The 15,921-nt window shown below is 41.0% G+C and overlaps 1 protein-coding gene across 13 annotated transcripts in view; it reads right to left on the bottom strand.

The window, feature by feature from the left end:
• The window catches only part of AKAP13 (A-kinase anchoring protein 13), a 217,799-nt gene that overhangs the window by 180,396 nt on the left and 21,482 nt on the right, over positions 1-15,921 (bottom strand). Inside the window, exon 2 of one of the 13 annotated variants that reach the window (XM_026855852.1) lies at positions 7,727-7,888. The exons of 11 other annotated variants lie outside the window; for them this stretch is intronic. The gene's annotated coding sequence lies outside the window, so the exon portion shown is untranslated. Of the gene's footprint in view, positions 1-4,900; positions 4,921-7,726; positions 7,889-15,921 lie in introns of those variants that run through there. One more of the 13 variants, XM_026855853.1, reaches the window with a different exon arrangement.

The following is a 15,921-nucleotide window of genomic DNA, read 5'->3' as shown; positions in this document are numbered from 1 at the left end:
TTCCATGCTTCGCCAGAACACTTGACGTTGGACTTTCTTTTTTCATCCTCAAGGCTACAGAACCAAGTTATGAGCCAACCTGAACGAAAAGGTTTCTCTCTACACCTCTGGAACCAGCATTTACTTTCTCTGACCCATTTTAAAAGCTCCGAATGAAGTAAGAAACAGGTTCTTTAGTTGAACCTTGCATGCATGCCCCACCTGACCACAGTCTGAAGCCCCAACCATTCCTTAAGTAACCGAGGAAATGAAATACAAAACATTAAACAATGGGGAGGGTCAGACTTAAACCAACAAAGACAAGGAAATTGCAAGTTAAGCCTCCTGCTCTGCCCTTGATTCACCTTGTTTTGTTCAGTTACTGCACTGTTCCCAGACCCTTCCTCTCTCCTAATGACTGAGAGCAACAAGACAAAGAAAACAGCATGGCCTAAACCTCATTGGCATTTGTTCTTATCAATTAAGCTAGGTATTGATGTAAATCACAACAATTTTACCTGGTTCAGAACTTTGCAAAGCCAGTGATGTTTAACAATTTCTTGTACCTGGGGCACCTGGAGGGGAAGATACCCATCACCCCATTTTGCCTCTCTAAAAACTGGGTACAGGCTAAGCTAGTCGTCTCCTCCCTGTCTACAGGCCAGTTTGTGCAGCGATTTTAGAATGGAAGAAGCATGCTCTGGGGTGCCCATCTTCTCAGTGCTTGTAGCACTTGCCTGAATTTTTAGCTGGCTGACATCAAACAAGATGGGTCTCATCCTCCTCGAGTAATCATCAGTCAGTTGATATGAAGTAAATGCTTGAGTCTCTGGGCCAGCCAAGACCTCAATCCCCCAGTGCATTCAACATTGCTCAGCACAGTGTGCAGTGGTTTAACACTAAGCAGGTCATCGAGGTCAGTGGCAATACTCATCTGGATGGTATTAGATACGGGACCTAGCTCTCTGCTGCATTAGAATGGCACAATGCTCAGCCCCTTGCAGGACCAAGGCACAAGAAAGGGAGAAGGAAGAGACCAGTAGTGCAGTCCTCTCTTTCCATGGCTACAGGACATTCCCATTTTGCATGAAAGGTACATGCACAGGTATGCTTACATGGCCTTACAGAGCAGATTCAGCTAAATCTCAGTGCTACCAAAGGGAATTAGTTAAATTTTAATGAAAAGCCAGCAAAGGTTTATTCAAAATGTTTATGAAAAGAAATCTTAACATGCGTAGTTCACATTGTCAAAGCATCAGAGAAGTTTCATAAATCCAAACTGCAAGTTATTAAAATAACAATAAACATAAAATGTGTAATGTAAAAGGATAATTGCTATCACTGAGGAAAAATTACTGTCTGGGAGACTTATCTTCTCAAATATTGAAACTATTGGAAGTAACTGGGGGAAAAACTTAGGGTTTGGGTCTGTGTTTTGCTGTTTCCCCATACAAATCATCAGTGACTTAAAATTGCAGTCACAGTTATCTTCAGTGAGGAAATATAGGAAAACATAGGTATGTTTTATTATATAGCTTTTTATCTATCATCACAGATGTCTATCAAGCAGTGAAAGACACACTCATCCACATGACAGCTACAGATTAGAATTTAACAGAAAATTTAAAATGTAGGACTTGGAGTTGCTGGGGCAGGGTCACATTTGGATGTCAGCAGTTTGTAAATCCACCTACGCTACTCAGGTCCTGAAGCACTCAAGGTGGAAGTACTGCAGTGTAATGAGGAGATTTATAAAACAAAGATTCTTGTCTTGTTTTGTTCATCACCCAAAATCCCATTACAAGCACATCTGGCTTCTTATTTCCAGCAAGGCTCCTAGAATGCAAGAACACACAGCGCTGTTTGGCTTACGGTCCAACTGCGTTCCTTCCCCATCTCTGTGGGGACGGGGACCTTCTCTGACCAACACCTCCAACACAAGGGGATGCAGCAGCAGGACAAACCACACATTCCACTATCTTGCACAAAGAAATGATACTTATATTCCCATGAAGACTGCAAGCTGCAGTAAGGAAAAAGAAGCAGCACTGAAATACTGGCAAGCTGACACTTTTCCTAATTAAAACAAAAAGTAATCTTTAAAATAAAGGCCTCCAAGATGGTCGTTTTTCTCAACTGATAGCATATACTGCTTACAGTCATCGTCTGTATTTGCAATGCTTTATTAATGGATTAAAGATAAGCTTCATAAGCTTGTACAGAAATGCAATGAAGAGCACTTCAAATTTTGTATATTAAGAAAGTATATATTATATAAAGGGGAAACATGGGCTAGATATCAAATGCTGTTACAAACTTAGGAAATATATACTCCATATACTTACTATAGGATGGATCCAACATAGGACACAACTGTTTAACTGGAAAAAATTCACATGTTCAAACTTACAGCCTGTCTTCTGATCAGATGCAACTGATTACCATCACAGGGCTTCTCCAAAGGTTTTAAAGAAGGGCCCAACTACCAACCCATCACTTCAAAATACAAAAGATTGCTCCATCTCTTCTTTACATTGTCTTTCAATAGGACAAATCTTCTCATAGCAGAGTGTAAAACTAAAATCTTAAAAACATGAAAGACAAGACTAACATTTTGTGGATAGTCGATGATGTGCACAACACGCTCGTGAACTTTTGTGGGAAACATCTTCATTACACAGGGAATGAGGTCCACTTTGAGGATCCAGCAGGGTCTCTGCTTTGCATTTCTTTTCTCAGATGAATATATTTGCCAAAACAACACATTTCTCAGTGCTTTGCAGCTGTAATTCAAACCCTCTCTCCTACTGCTGGATTGTACTCTTCCAGGAACATCTCACAATTCAGTCACTGGTAACAGGTCTTCCATCACAAAACCATAGTACCAATAATAAAGGATGTCTCTATTTCCACAAGCATCCAGGGTGTTAACAAGCAGCATATGCACAGGGATGAGATGAAGGAAGTTTATAAAAACGTTTACTTGCTATGAAAGTTATCTTTAACTGCCCACGAGTATGATTCCACACACTCTTGTGGTAAGGCAGGTTGTATTATTCTCTTCTCTCTTGTCCAATAGTTGCTATTACTGGACCTGGCAAGGCAGCATGTGACACAAAAATGCAGCTGCATTTTTGGCTCAGAAGCCTCTACAAGAGCCTGTGAGTCATGAGCCAAAAGGCCCACATAAAAGCAACAGAGAAGAATGCAGATTCAGTCTTCTTTTTATTGTAAGCATGTGTGTCTTTACTGGATGGTCCCAATGCACATAAATGACGAAAACAGAAGTCATTTTAAAGCTATGGTAAGGGAAAAGTCCCTTCACATCAGGTAACTCGGGATCCATCTGCTCAAGGCCACTTTACAAAGAATGGAAAGACTACCACTGACCACAGAGCATCTGAGCTGCACAACATAATACAGGCTGAGACATGCCTCTGAGCTACACTCTTCTGGAAGACTTGGGGAAATGCGAGGGTTTTGTCATTTTGATGGTTTGGTTCTTTTTGTAGAATTTCTCACTATAAGTCCAAGATACCCTCATCCTAGATGCATTAATGTTGAGCTCTCCTGTAACACTCTTGCAATAAAACAAGTAAAAAAAAAAAAACCACACAAAACAAAAAACCCTCATCTGCCTGTTGCACTGCATATAAAGTTTACAATGCAACAATTTCTGTATCAGATGTATGAAATTTCTCTAATTCGACATTTTACCACATTTGTTATTCTTACCTCTCAGGACTGATCAAATGTTTCAATTTTTTTTTTTTTTTTTTTAAATTTTTTTTTAAATAAAAGCAGTCCAGACACACCCCCTTCCTACACTGCTTGGAGCGGGTATGATAAACACGAGACAGAAGGGAGCGTGAGAGCAATCTGGACTGTGGTCTGCAGAAAAATGTCTCAGGACTCCTCTTTATCACTAGCTCAGGGACACTGTCAGCGAGAAGCTGTTCCCACACTACATCATGTTGTCTGCCTGCAAGCAGCAGCCCAGCACTGAGCCATCTCAGCAGAAGCAGGCTGGAGGACAGCAGTGGAAGGGGAAAAACAAGGCACCAAGGATTACTCTTTCGTGAGGATAAAAAACATGCATCCACCATAGTTTCCATCCTCAGATGATGTTCTGTACTAGGTGGATGGGGCATAACAAGAATGAACACTAAAGGTGTACAGAGGCAGCATCACACAATGCTGTTCAGGCACCTACCAAAAGAGTGCCTGATCTACTTGGTCCAGCTGCATTAATATCTAACCAGTCTTGCAAAAGAGATCCTTTATGTACTTTATTCCCCCAAATACAAAGCTAGAAAGTCACTGGCTTTTGTTTCTTCCCATAGGAAAGGGTCCCACCAGTAACCCAGCTCTCACACCCAGTTTTGCTCCTCTTAAAAAACTAGCATTGATCATTGTTGTTGGCCACACAAACTTACTCCACATCAGCATCCACGATGATTAACTACCACAGCAAACATGTATCCTGCCTCTCAGGTACACTGTGTTCCTGCAGAAGCATTGCTGTCACAATGTGATGTGAGGGAGTGGCCAGGAATGGAAGGAAAGTACCCTAAGGCAGCCAGAAAATCCTTACCAATTTCTGATGGAGAACTTTCCAGCCCTATCTGAACTGGAGTGGCAGGAGGAAAGAAATAAATATAACTCAGTGCCTTCACACAGCAAGGAGGGGAACATGAGTAACAAGAGGAAACTTTCTCAAACAAGTGTCACCAGAGGCATCACAGCTTAAATGGAAAGGATGAGCATCTGGGCTGTTGATGTTCAGACAACAGTCATGTATTAGTAGGATTGAGAAAGGTGCTCAACACATTCAAAGAATTCAAAGAGTATGTTCAAACACAGCAAAGAAATACAAGTGTATCCCAAGACAGACATGATCACAGCAGCTTAAGAAGCATACCTCGAAAAAGTGTAGGGTCCATTAAGCTGCTGTCTGTGACTTTTCCTCAGTCTGAGGACCCAACTCTGTTCAATCTCCAGAGAGAGCTGCTCACTTCTGCTTCATATGAAGAGGTTCCTCACCTCCAACTTATCACCCTCCTAAAAGTACCACAAGGAAAAGGTATGAAAGCTGATGCTGGATCCTTGGGTCTGACAAGAGGTCACTTTTGGGAGCACAAACTCCCAATTTGTCCCTGCAGAGGCAAGTCTAGGCAAGCCCATTCTGATTCCACCACCCTCCCATATTTGTATAATGGGGCTTTGTTATTCCTGTGCATTCTAAATCACAGACATTGTCAAGAACTGCTGGCAATGCTCAGCCAGCTGTGCTTTGTTTGGTTAGATATTTAACATCAAGGTACAGCCTTTTGGGCACTCTGTGCCAGGCAGCCCACAAACACTACACAGAAACACTGCTGGGTCTTGAAAGACATTACGATCTTTGCTAATGCTCTTTATTACTCTTCAGGAAATGACAGACTCATTTTCCAGAGTGATAAAGTCCAGTGAATTCTTCCTAAACTGGATGGAAATCTGAAAGCTTAACAGACGTAATAAATTGTGCGTTAGTATTATCAAGACAGTCTTCCACAAATAAATACATCTAAATTAGACTGTAATCTGCAAATCCTCCTTCATGTGAATAGAAGCTCTGACTTTAGCAGGGCTACTCCAGTAAGTAAAGGAAAGAGGGGTCTTCTCTCTTATATTATGTAAACTATGGGTGAATTAAATTCCTCCCACACAAAGCTCTCACATAATCCTTGCTGCAGCTTGCTACTGGCTCATAGGTTGAATATTCATCTCCACACAGCTTCAAAAGGTATATGCTTTTCAGCATCACTGTTGAGCACTTTTTTTCTTTTCTAATATGAGGAATGTACTTTGAATTGAAAGAAGTTGGGGGGGTTTTTTTGCATTCCCTTGTAATGTAACAATAAGATTTATGTCCCTTGCAATTAAATAAATTACAGTCCAAGAGCATAGCTAAAACCTTAAAAGGACTAAATATAGAGAGAGACCTGGAAGATTACTCCTTACCACCATCTCTAACACTAATATTTCTTTCAGGCCTAGGGCTCTAGGTAGCAAATGTGCATCAAGGCCATGTTCTTGCCTGGACAAGTTTATTTGCTGTATGTTTTAAGTTACATGCAGACCACACATCTTAGAAGGTCATGGCAGCACAGAAGCTAAGCATAAAGGCTAACAGCAGTGAGGAAAGAACATCAACTTTTCCAATACTACCCATAAACACTGGCAAACACCATGCTGCATCTCTATTTGTGGCTAAAAAAACCTACACCCCATCTATCTGTCTGCAAGAGGACTTCTCACCTGACAGCAATTATCACAAAAAAAAGGGACAATGCACAAGGGTCACGTTTACACACATCTTCCTGATCCTCTCTACAGGACCCGATTCTTAAAGTTGCTTAAATAGACCCAACACTGCACATTAAAATGAAAAAGTCATCGAATGACATCAGCAACCTCTCAACACAGTCTCCAGGCTCAAGATGCTGAACACTTTGTTCACCCCTTTCCCCGGGGCTCGGGAAGAAGCTGGGAGAGACCAAGCAGCAGAAGCTGCAGAGCTCAGCAGCTCTTACACAAGGGAGGGAGATCCTGCAAATCACCAGATGACTCCTCCCCCTCCACAAAAGTCCAATTCAGCTCTATAAATACACCAGCTGGATGGAAGGCCAAACACACCCATGATTTCACTGGGGAGGGACAGGTTACAGCATAAGTCAGCTCTGTCTTCAGAGGCCACATTGATAAATGTCACTCCAGAACTCTCAAGTGAGCAGCTTCAACTATCCCATGGCACAATATGAGCCTAAGTTTAGAAGAAACTACAGATGCAATCAAGTCACTGGAACACCAACAAGTGAGCTCTATAGTTCTCGCATTAATCCCTTTTTCCTTTGCTTTTATGCATTTAATTTATCAGTCTGTGCAGTGGCAAAGCTTTTCAACCTGTGCAATACACAGAGCAATGGGCAGGCTTCATAGATGCTTTGATTAAATGTCAGTAGCTTAGTCCTATATATATGATGTTTAACTGAAAAAAACACCAAACAAAAAACAAACAAACAAACAAACAAACAAAAAAAAACACAGATAAAGCAAAATTGTTTTGTTAGTTAGACCAAGGTCAGCTGATATAAGGGGACTGCAGATTTTTCTGATTGCATTTCATGGTTTGAATACTTCGTTTCACTATTTAAATGCACGCAGGTCGTGACCAAGCCAACACTCAAATAAAAATTGTTCCAAGTCACTAAACATATCCCAGGTTCTTGTAATTATCCATGCAAATAAAGAGCAGCAAATGTTTATCCCGTTACTGGTTTACGCTCCCGTAGTCGAGGCAACCACACCACTCCAAGCAGCTCAGCACCTTTCGGAAAGATTAACTTCTTAAACGGGCATAAACACTAAAGTTTCGGTTCCAGCTGAACTGAAGCTAAGGTGAATGGTGGACACACAATTCATGGGCCGGGGCATAGCACAGGAGATCATGGGATGACCTCTTCGTGGAGATCATCTCCCCACCTAAAACTCCACTCACAGCAGGGTCAGCTATGAGATTTTTAGATTACCCAAGATTTGGTTTGTTTGCAAAATGTCATTCCTTGTTAAACAAACTGTTGGAAAAAAGAAATAAGAAAGAAAAAAGGTGGTAACTAGTGGCTAGAAAGTAGATGGGAAGGAGCACAGCAGAAAGTGCTAAAGGAATCCAGAACAAAATTTTATGTGCTATCAACATTTATGACACCTTGCAGCCTTGCCAGGAGCTGAGAAATACTTTAAATTAGCAAAAAATGTCAACTCTCCAGGTCCTGCTGCACATTCAGCTCAATCTCACCCCACGAAGACAACATCAATTCAAGTCTAGATCATCCAAGAGACTGCAACTCCAAGACTCGTAGGTATAAAACTAAGCCTTAAAAACAAAGCCACCTTAGCTTTGTAACACACAGCAGTTTAACAAGCACTAACTTAGCTGAACTAAAATTGTACACCTAACTTCCTTCTTCCTTTCCTTCCTCTTCCACTCCTGGGAAAAGAGATGAAATACAAGTTAATGCTGCAGTACGCAAACATTAATAGTGACCGAAACCACTTAACCATCTATTCTCCTTTCCTTTCCCCTCATTTTTATTTTAAGAAAACCCACATAACCCGAGAAGGCTTGCAGCATAACACAATTTTTCCTCCTTTGCTAGACTGAATATAGACCTCATTTAGGATTAAACGCAACTCAACACAAACCTTACCTCAAGCCATAAATATCCAAGATTGAGTGATGCTGAGGGAGCTGGCTGTCGGGACCAAACAAAAAACATGAAATTCTTCTGTATCATCCACACAGTGAGCTCATCGCACGACAGTAACAGCAAGGAGCAGAACCAAAGTACACAGCAACTTCATGGGGACTATTCACGCATATTTTCAGGGACCTGCCAAACACTTCAAACTTCACAAGAGAAACCTTGTGTTCTGTAACTCAGCTCTACTCCATTTCACTTCCTTCAAAGTGTGACCAACGTTAGGAGTCTGATCAAATTCCTTGCTTTATCCACGCTTGAATTAAAGCCTTGGCTCAGCAAGGGGAAGCAGACCAAGTTACACGAGCTTTTCTTCCTGCAGAGGATGCCAGCCAGAAGTGCTGGTGCCAGCACTGCAGGTAACACCAGCAAGTCCCAGGGAGCTTCAATTTGGTTACAAACAAAGGGATTTCAGCTTTTGGTGAAGTAGGTGATATTTCTGCAACTCTTGTTAGACAGTCCAGTGCTAAACTTCTGTTTCCATCTGCAGATAATACATTAAGCCTCTTTAAAAGTCCAGCCCACTCTGATCTGGGAAGCGGGAATTTCTTCAAATAACTAATCAAATCATGCTCACATGGATGGTTTTCAGCTGTCTAGTACTGATGAATACCAAAAAAGTTTCAAAACTTTTAGAGGTCAGATGGAGTCAATGCAAGAGCCTCACAAAGGCAGCAGTTGCCGTAACAGGATGACTTCTGCAGAGGGAGCACCACATCTGGCCACAATAGCCACATCAGCTCCAGAGGAACCTTCCCCCAGTCTTTCCTGGAAAAGCACCTTCTCGCTCTGTCCCTGCCACAGGCAGCACCAAAACACTTTTGGCTTGCAGCCTTGAGCCACATGCACATCTATCCGCAGCCTCAGTCCAGATCCAGCTGCTGCCCTTGAACTCTTCTCCAGCTCTAAGGATCTCCGTGCCCACCATGGGGAAGAAAGCAGCTAAGGCTCACACAACTCCTTCCTGGGGAAGCAAATCAAAAGACCAAATGGTTTCCCTAAAGAGCAACTGCCAAACCTCTGTGCAGGGCCTGTGTGAGAGACAAAGGAGGAACTGGAGGACGAAATATTTGACTTGCTGCCAAGAACCAATGCCTAACCTCATGGGCATGGGGAAGAGGGTCAAGGTGTCCATGGGCACCCCTGGAACAGGGCAAAGGGAGGTAAGAACCACTGTTAGCTTCAAAGGGGCTTCTATGGAGGAGATCACAGAATGGTTTTGGTTATAAGGGACCTTTAAAGATCACCTAGTCCAACCCCCCTGCCATGGGCAGGGACATTTATAACCAGATCAGGTTGCTCAAAGCCTTATCCACCCTGACCTTGAATACTTGCAGAGATGAAGAAAGGAACAGAACTGCCTGATCCTTGACGGACAGACCGACAAACCCATGGCAGGGAGAAGGACAAGGAACGAATTGATGGCTTGGGTCAAATGGGAAGAGTGAGCAAACAAAGAGAAAACTGGGTCAGGGAGAACCTGCGTGACTCAACCAAGCGCATGCGCAGCAGGACCTGGAAATCTCCATGCTTAACAGCATGCACACGCAAATGCAGTAATATTTTACAATCCTACAGCACTTTTAAAATGCTCCAAGTGCTTCATAAATATTAATTAAGCAACAGTACCCGCAAATCAGAAGCATAAGATGGAGAAATAGCTTTCTCACTTAATATTTAACAGTATGATAACTCAGGGAGCAAAAGCTACTTTTAAGAAGTCACATACCCACACTTCTGAAAAGTCTCAAAGAACCCAGGCTGTGTCCTACAGCCAGTCTGCACAGCACTAAAAGAGGCCAGTGTTCAGTATTTGAATTCAGACTCCTGTTTCAGTGCGTGACCCGATGCCTTGCACACCACAAGTGATCCCACTCCAGCCATTTCCCTAAACAGTTCGTTGATCCCCAGCCAAGCCCAACGCAGAGGTAATCTTACCAAGTAATACCAATATGTGGTTGTAAACTGTGATTTTGTGCTTGAATTATCTTATCTGCCTTCTCTAGCATTTTGGCTGCACAAATTTCTTTCACCAATTTCATCTTAAAGTTCATGTTTTACAACACTGATTTCCCTTAATTTTATTTTTTTTAAATTGCTTTTATTAGGTCAACCACATTTGCCAAGTTTTAACAGACTACTTCTTTCTCAGCTGCCTAATTTCAAATTCACCTTTACATATAGCTTAAAAGGAGGCAAAAAGTCATCACTGCAAGTGGGATGTGATGCTTAACATCAAAGTTTACACGAATACACTTTACAGTACCAGCTGAGGGTCAAGAATCATGAATTCACTCTGCAACACAGAAGAATTAAGGAAGAAAAAGGAGGAAACCTACCCACAACTTGAAGCTATGTACACTCCTGATTAATACAAGGCTACTAGGAAAAAGCAGATGTGAAGTCACACCTTGTTTTATTCAGGGGAAAAGCCAAAGTCTGCAAGAGCCAAACTGAACTTATTCTGTGCAGTGGCACGACACTGAAATACAGCAACATTACTCCTTCAACATTAATAAAACATGTTGTATACAGAGCTTTTTTTTTTTTTTTTTTTTTTTTAAGTCATAAGCTTTTTATGGGAACGTTGAAATGGATGTTGATCAGAGCCATACCCATATGAGTTTTAAATTTTACCACCACTTAGAGGCAAGGGCTTCCCCTCCCAGTCCCTCACACATCTGCAAATTTGTAAATTTTTTTTAGAAGTCTGATGAACTAAAAGCTCATATACCCTCAGAATATGAAAATACTGAATGCACTCTTGGATTATGAGCTGAACTCAGGCCTTGAATGCATTACGAACTTCTCCACCCCCTAAAATGAGGTTCCTCATAGGTAAAACTTTACATTTTATATATGAAAAATAACAGCTACTTGGTAAACAAGACTAGAGAGCCAAAGGTCACCTCACTACCAAGAACACTATATTTTTTCCTCTATCCCTCCCCATGTCCACCAGCATCTCCATGTCTTATGCTTTATTTTTAAAAAAGTTAACAATGATTCCTAAAAATACAATTAAGTTTAGAATTATGAAGCTGCTGGCATCCAGAGAAGTGCATGATCATTTTGTTGTTGCATCTAATGTGATAAGAGTTTCAACCAAGTTGGAAAAATTCATAAAAACTAAAGGGGCTTCTTCCTTTCTAATTAACACAGCAATGAAATTTAACAGCTGCATGGAAACTTCTCTCCAGCATTATGTTTTTAGAATTACTCATCTACTCTCATATTCTACAAGACTTTTTACAACATGCTACCCAGTACTTTACCCCTTCCAGTTTAAGGCTTCAATTTAGAGTCCTCTGTACCAAGCCAACTAAGGCAAAGATGCTGCACCAGACCTGCAAGGTATCTGCCATTCTTTGTATCTATTCATCCTACATACCTCCTATGTGTACTCTGTAACTGTAAAACTTAAATCTGTGTCCACTGCAATACACATGCATTCTATCATTGACACAAATTTTAAAAGGTATTCATTAGGTGTGCAATGCCTTACATTTAATAGGGAAATGGACAAATAGTGCACAGTCTATGTGCAAGTAGGTCTGTCTTTCAGGTCCCTGGGCTGGGAACTTTTGTGTTCTTTGTATATCATCCTGATTTATGTTTATTTAAATAATGACAAATATTACTTTTAAATTTATAGGCATTACTTTATAAGATGTCTCCAATCCTATCAGGATGACTAGTTTATACTAAACAAAACAGTTTGTTTATACTAGTAGTACATCTAATAGGAAATACTTGGAATCCCACATGTTCAAAGCAGGACAAAATTAGTGCCTATCTTTCCATCAAGTGCTGCTATCTTTTGCTACCAAGAGGCCAGAAGGACCACGTACAGATCACAAGGCCTGAAAGTTCAAATCAAGAGAAGCTGGTCTGCAGAACCTCTGAGTCCACCAAAAATGTCATGTGCCCACAAGACCCAACAAACAAAGTAAAAGAAAACTAAAAATCATCTTGTGCTTTGGCAGCAGTAAAATGACTAGAAGATGTGGGAGAGTTAAGGAAGAAAAAAGGAAGCAAAACCCCAGAGATACATTCACTCCTGGTTGATGCAAAGCTACTAGGAAAAAGCAGATGTGAATTTACACCTTGGTTCATTTGGGGCAAAAGCAAAGGACTGTAACAGCTGCCAGAGCTCACTCCGGGCAATGAGAAATGCGGAAAAAGAGGTTAAAGACAGCAAGACTACGACCTCAAGCCTTTCATATGTTATTTGTGTTGGCTGTCCAACCACTCCCTTATTAAGGAAAGGCCAAAACAAAGACATTTATTCTGTTACTCTTATTATTCATTTGTATCTACAAACATACAGAAGTCAAAGGTTTAGTAACTGTAGAGAGCCCAATGCTTAGATGTAAATTGGTTTGTTAGACTTGCCTGACTAGGATGTACAAACACTCAGAGGAAGGTTTTGGGATTTTTGTTTCAGATAATCTTAAAATTAATTTTAAGATTGTCAGATTAGAAGAATTAACCATCTATTCTACAAAACTTGTATCTGTTTCTACTATTGATAGCTACTCAACAGAACCTCTTATTGCATAGCATGCACCTATATAGGAACAGAAGTCATTTCCATGGTTTAGAGACACCCGAAGTAGTTACCTAAAGAGTTGCACAAATACCACAATTGTAACCCAATAGCCTAAACACAGCGATACTGCAACTTTCCATCTTGGAATAAAAAAAAAAATTATGTTCAGTAAATATGAAAGAGAGTTGTAGTGCTACCTTAAAATAACCATTCACAAATGCAAACCAATTACTGGTGCAGGTACTCAAGCACGAAAGCAAGGATGGAGCATCACCCTGTCCTCCTTTTTCGAGTACGTTAAAAAAGTACATATTATTACAAAGATGTTTCTGCATATCCAGGTCCTGTATTTTGTCTCATATTGATTTTGTACTCTTGAACTGTGCTTGTACAGGGACTAGCAGAGCAAAGGTATCCTTTATGGTTGATGCTCTTTTGTGCTAGGACCACAAATAGAAATTGCACAATACTTTAAAATCTCAGATACTTAGTGAAATATCCTCAGCTCACTTTACATGCCCTCTTGCCTAGCGACTGCACCAACTCTCCCCTATATCTAGCCTGAAAAATCATTTCCCCAATTTGTACACAAGCAACAGCAAGTCAGCTCTGAAGGGGAAAGGAGAAAGGCAGCGCTCAAAACCATAAGGATTATTTACGAATAAGCTGAAGCCCTATAAACTTGGCTACTGAAGAAAGATAATCTTCTCTAGCTTATGCCAAGTGGGTCAGACAGAGGAAGAACCTCAGCAATCTTCAAAGTCAAAGCAGATGGGGAAGTGAGTAAGTGCCCATGTGAGCAAAGAGGAAACGAGCTTCTGTTCATTTTAGCTAGTTTCAGAGCTTCAGTTTTCTAGGCACCATCAAAAATGTCAGACCTTTAACTGACAGAAGCAAAAGAGCTCACTTCTGTAACAAGTATTAGGAGAACTGAAGAGTAATTACTTAAGACCGGTATTGATTAAAAAAAAAAAGTTCTTGTGTCTGCCAATTGAAGACGTTGCTTAGTTTGGTAGCAGGGAGACAGATAAAGTGGAGGAATGATACTAAGAGGCAGAGACTGATAGAAATGTTCTTTGCTTTGTAGCTTTACAAAAAATCTCCTAGGACGCTTCATCATTAGTGCTTCAGTATCACTGATATAAATATTTATGTAGCTGCTCTAAAGTAGAGCCTACTTTAGAGCTAATTGTCACTCTAATTAGAGTATTTTTTACAAATAGCACGAGCTTGTAGCTAATTTTTTATACCCTTTTTGAAACCAAAAAAGCGGCAGTCCACACATGCCAAAATGAACATATATTGCATTCCTTAAGAAGCTGAAGTCGACCTCTTGGTCCTTTCTCAGGCTTAACATTGCTAGACAAGATCTGGGCCAAAACCATTTCCATACACAGGGATGCATCTCTGTCTCAGGCTAACCTCATCATCCAAGTGGTGAAACCTAAAACCAACTAATCTCTCCCAGGGTTATGGTTGTGGAACTGGGAATCCCTCCATCTGCCTCAGCAAAATAAAAAGATCACTGGCTGCAAAATAAACAGCACATTAACCACCAAACAATAGCCCCTCCAGCCAATGTGCTTTGTGCCACCCACCAAGGGCTAACAAATTTCTATCAGATCCCCCTAAGAAAATAAGTCATACTTCGAAGAAAGAGCTTGTGCAAGTTGACAACACGCAACTTCTTTTGGATCTGTATCAAGGAAAGACTCCCTCCCCAAATTCCTAGGAGTTTTGCAACCTTTCTGCAATCGAAAGCAACAGACCCTGAAGGAACACAGAAATGTAGTTTACCATCCTGTTTTTAACCAGGAACTTTTAAACTGACTGAGCTGAGAACAGTGGAAGGGGTATTCAGTGCTATAGTTTGCTAGGGAGACAGAGAGCCAAGGACATACTGAGGAGATGCTTGTCTTCCAAAGAAAATACTGCTAAGAGAAACAGGCATCCTTCCACCATTTATTTTAGGAGGCGGCTGCTGAGCTGCATCAGCTATTCCACTGGTGTCTTCATGAGTGTTTTCTGCCCAAGACTTCTGCTGGAAGAGCCAGAGCTGCTGCAAAGCTTGTAAGAAAACTCCACAGGAAGAGGCATTGAAGGGTTGCACACCAACCCGCTCTGGATACACACATCTTTGTTTATACAAACTCAAGTGATCTTCTGGTACCCAGGCTGGGTTGTCCGGATCATGGACAAGACAGGAATAGGTATATAAAGTCTTTGCTTGTTTTTGTGTATGTGTGTGTAACTATACATCAAGAAATTTGCTAAGATGCGAAGTGTGAAAGAGTGGGGAGAGGCTGTGTTATGAGTAACAATGAGGGAGCTTCAAACTGCAATCACTTTACCATTTTTTCCTATTATAAGTTATCACCACAAGCTGGAAAGTTAACTACCTTGCTTTATATAACTTTTTAGCATGACAGCTATACCTTTAGCAAAGGCATCATTCTCACAGCAGCTTTAAACAATTTAAGATGCAAATCATAGATTTCCCCATACAACTCTCCCTACTGAAAAAAAAAAAAAAAAAAGGAAGGAAGGAAAGTTGCATTTGCTACAGTCAGACCTTTTCACTGCACTGTGGTATAGGGGGAGGAAAGAGAGATGCAAATAAACAGGAACTTGGATCAGCTTTTTAACAGCATCTCCACAAAAAGGATTATATTTTTTCTTTTACATGGCACATGCATTTGACCTGGGTCAACACTGAAATGTGGGGAGCTGAAAAGGGATCACTTGATGAACCAGAAATACCCTCCCTCCAAACTATATCGCAGGAATTACAGCCAAGCACCCCAACCACAGCAAATACAGGAAGAGCCTTCTCGAACAGTTCTGTGTCAGCAAAGCAGCGTTAATACAAAACTCAATTCAAATAAAGGAGTAATGACCCTTCGGAAAGGGTGGGGCTTCATCAGGCTTACACCATACCAAACAAAGACCATCTGAGATACTCAAACCATTGCAAAAAAAAAATTATTAAATCAAAAGGAGGAAAGCAAGTGTCAGCCTTGTATGAATTTTGTTGTGGAATAATGACAGTGTTTACCTTTCCAGCGTAACACATTACTGCTCTGGATCCAA

Source organism: Athene cunicularia, assembly GCF_003259725.1.
Source record: "Athene cunicularia isolate RWA chromosome 10 unlocalized genomic scaffold, athCun1 chr10_part1, whole genome shotgun sequence".
In the NCBI taxonomy this organism is placed as follows: Eukaryota; Metazoa; Chordata; class Aves; order Strigiformes; family Strigidae; genus Athene; species Athene cunicularia.
The sequence above is the reverse complement of the archived record's forward strand: the minus strand, read 5'-3'. Positions and strand labels throughout refer to the sequence as shown.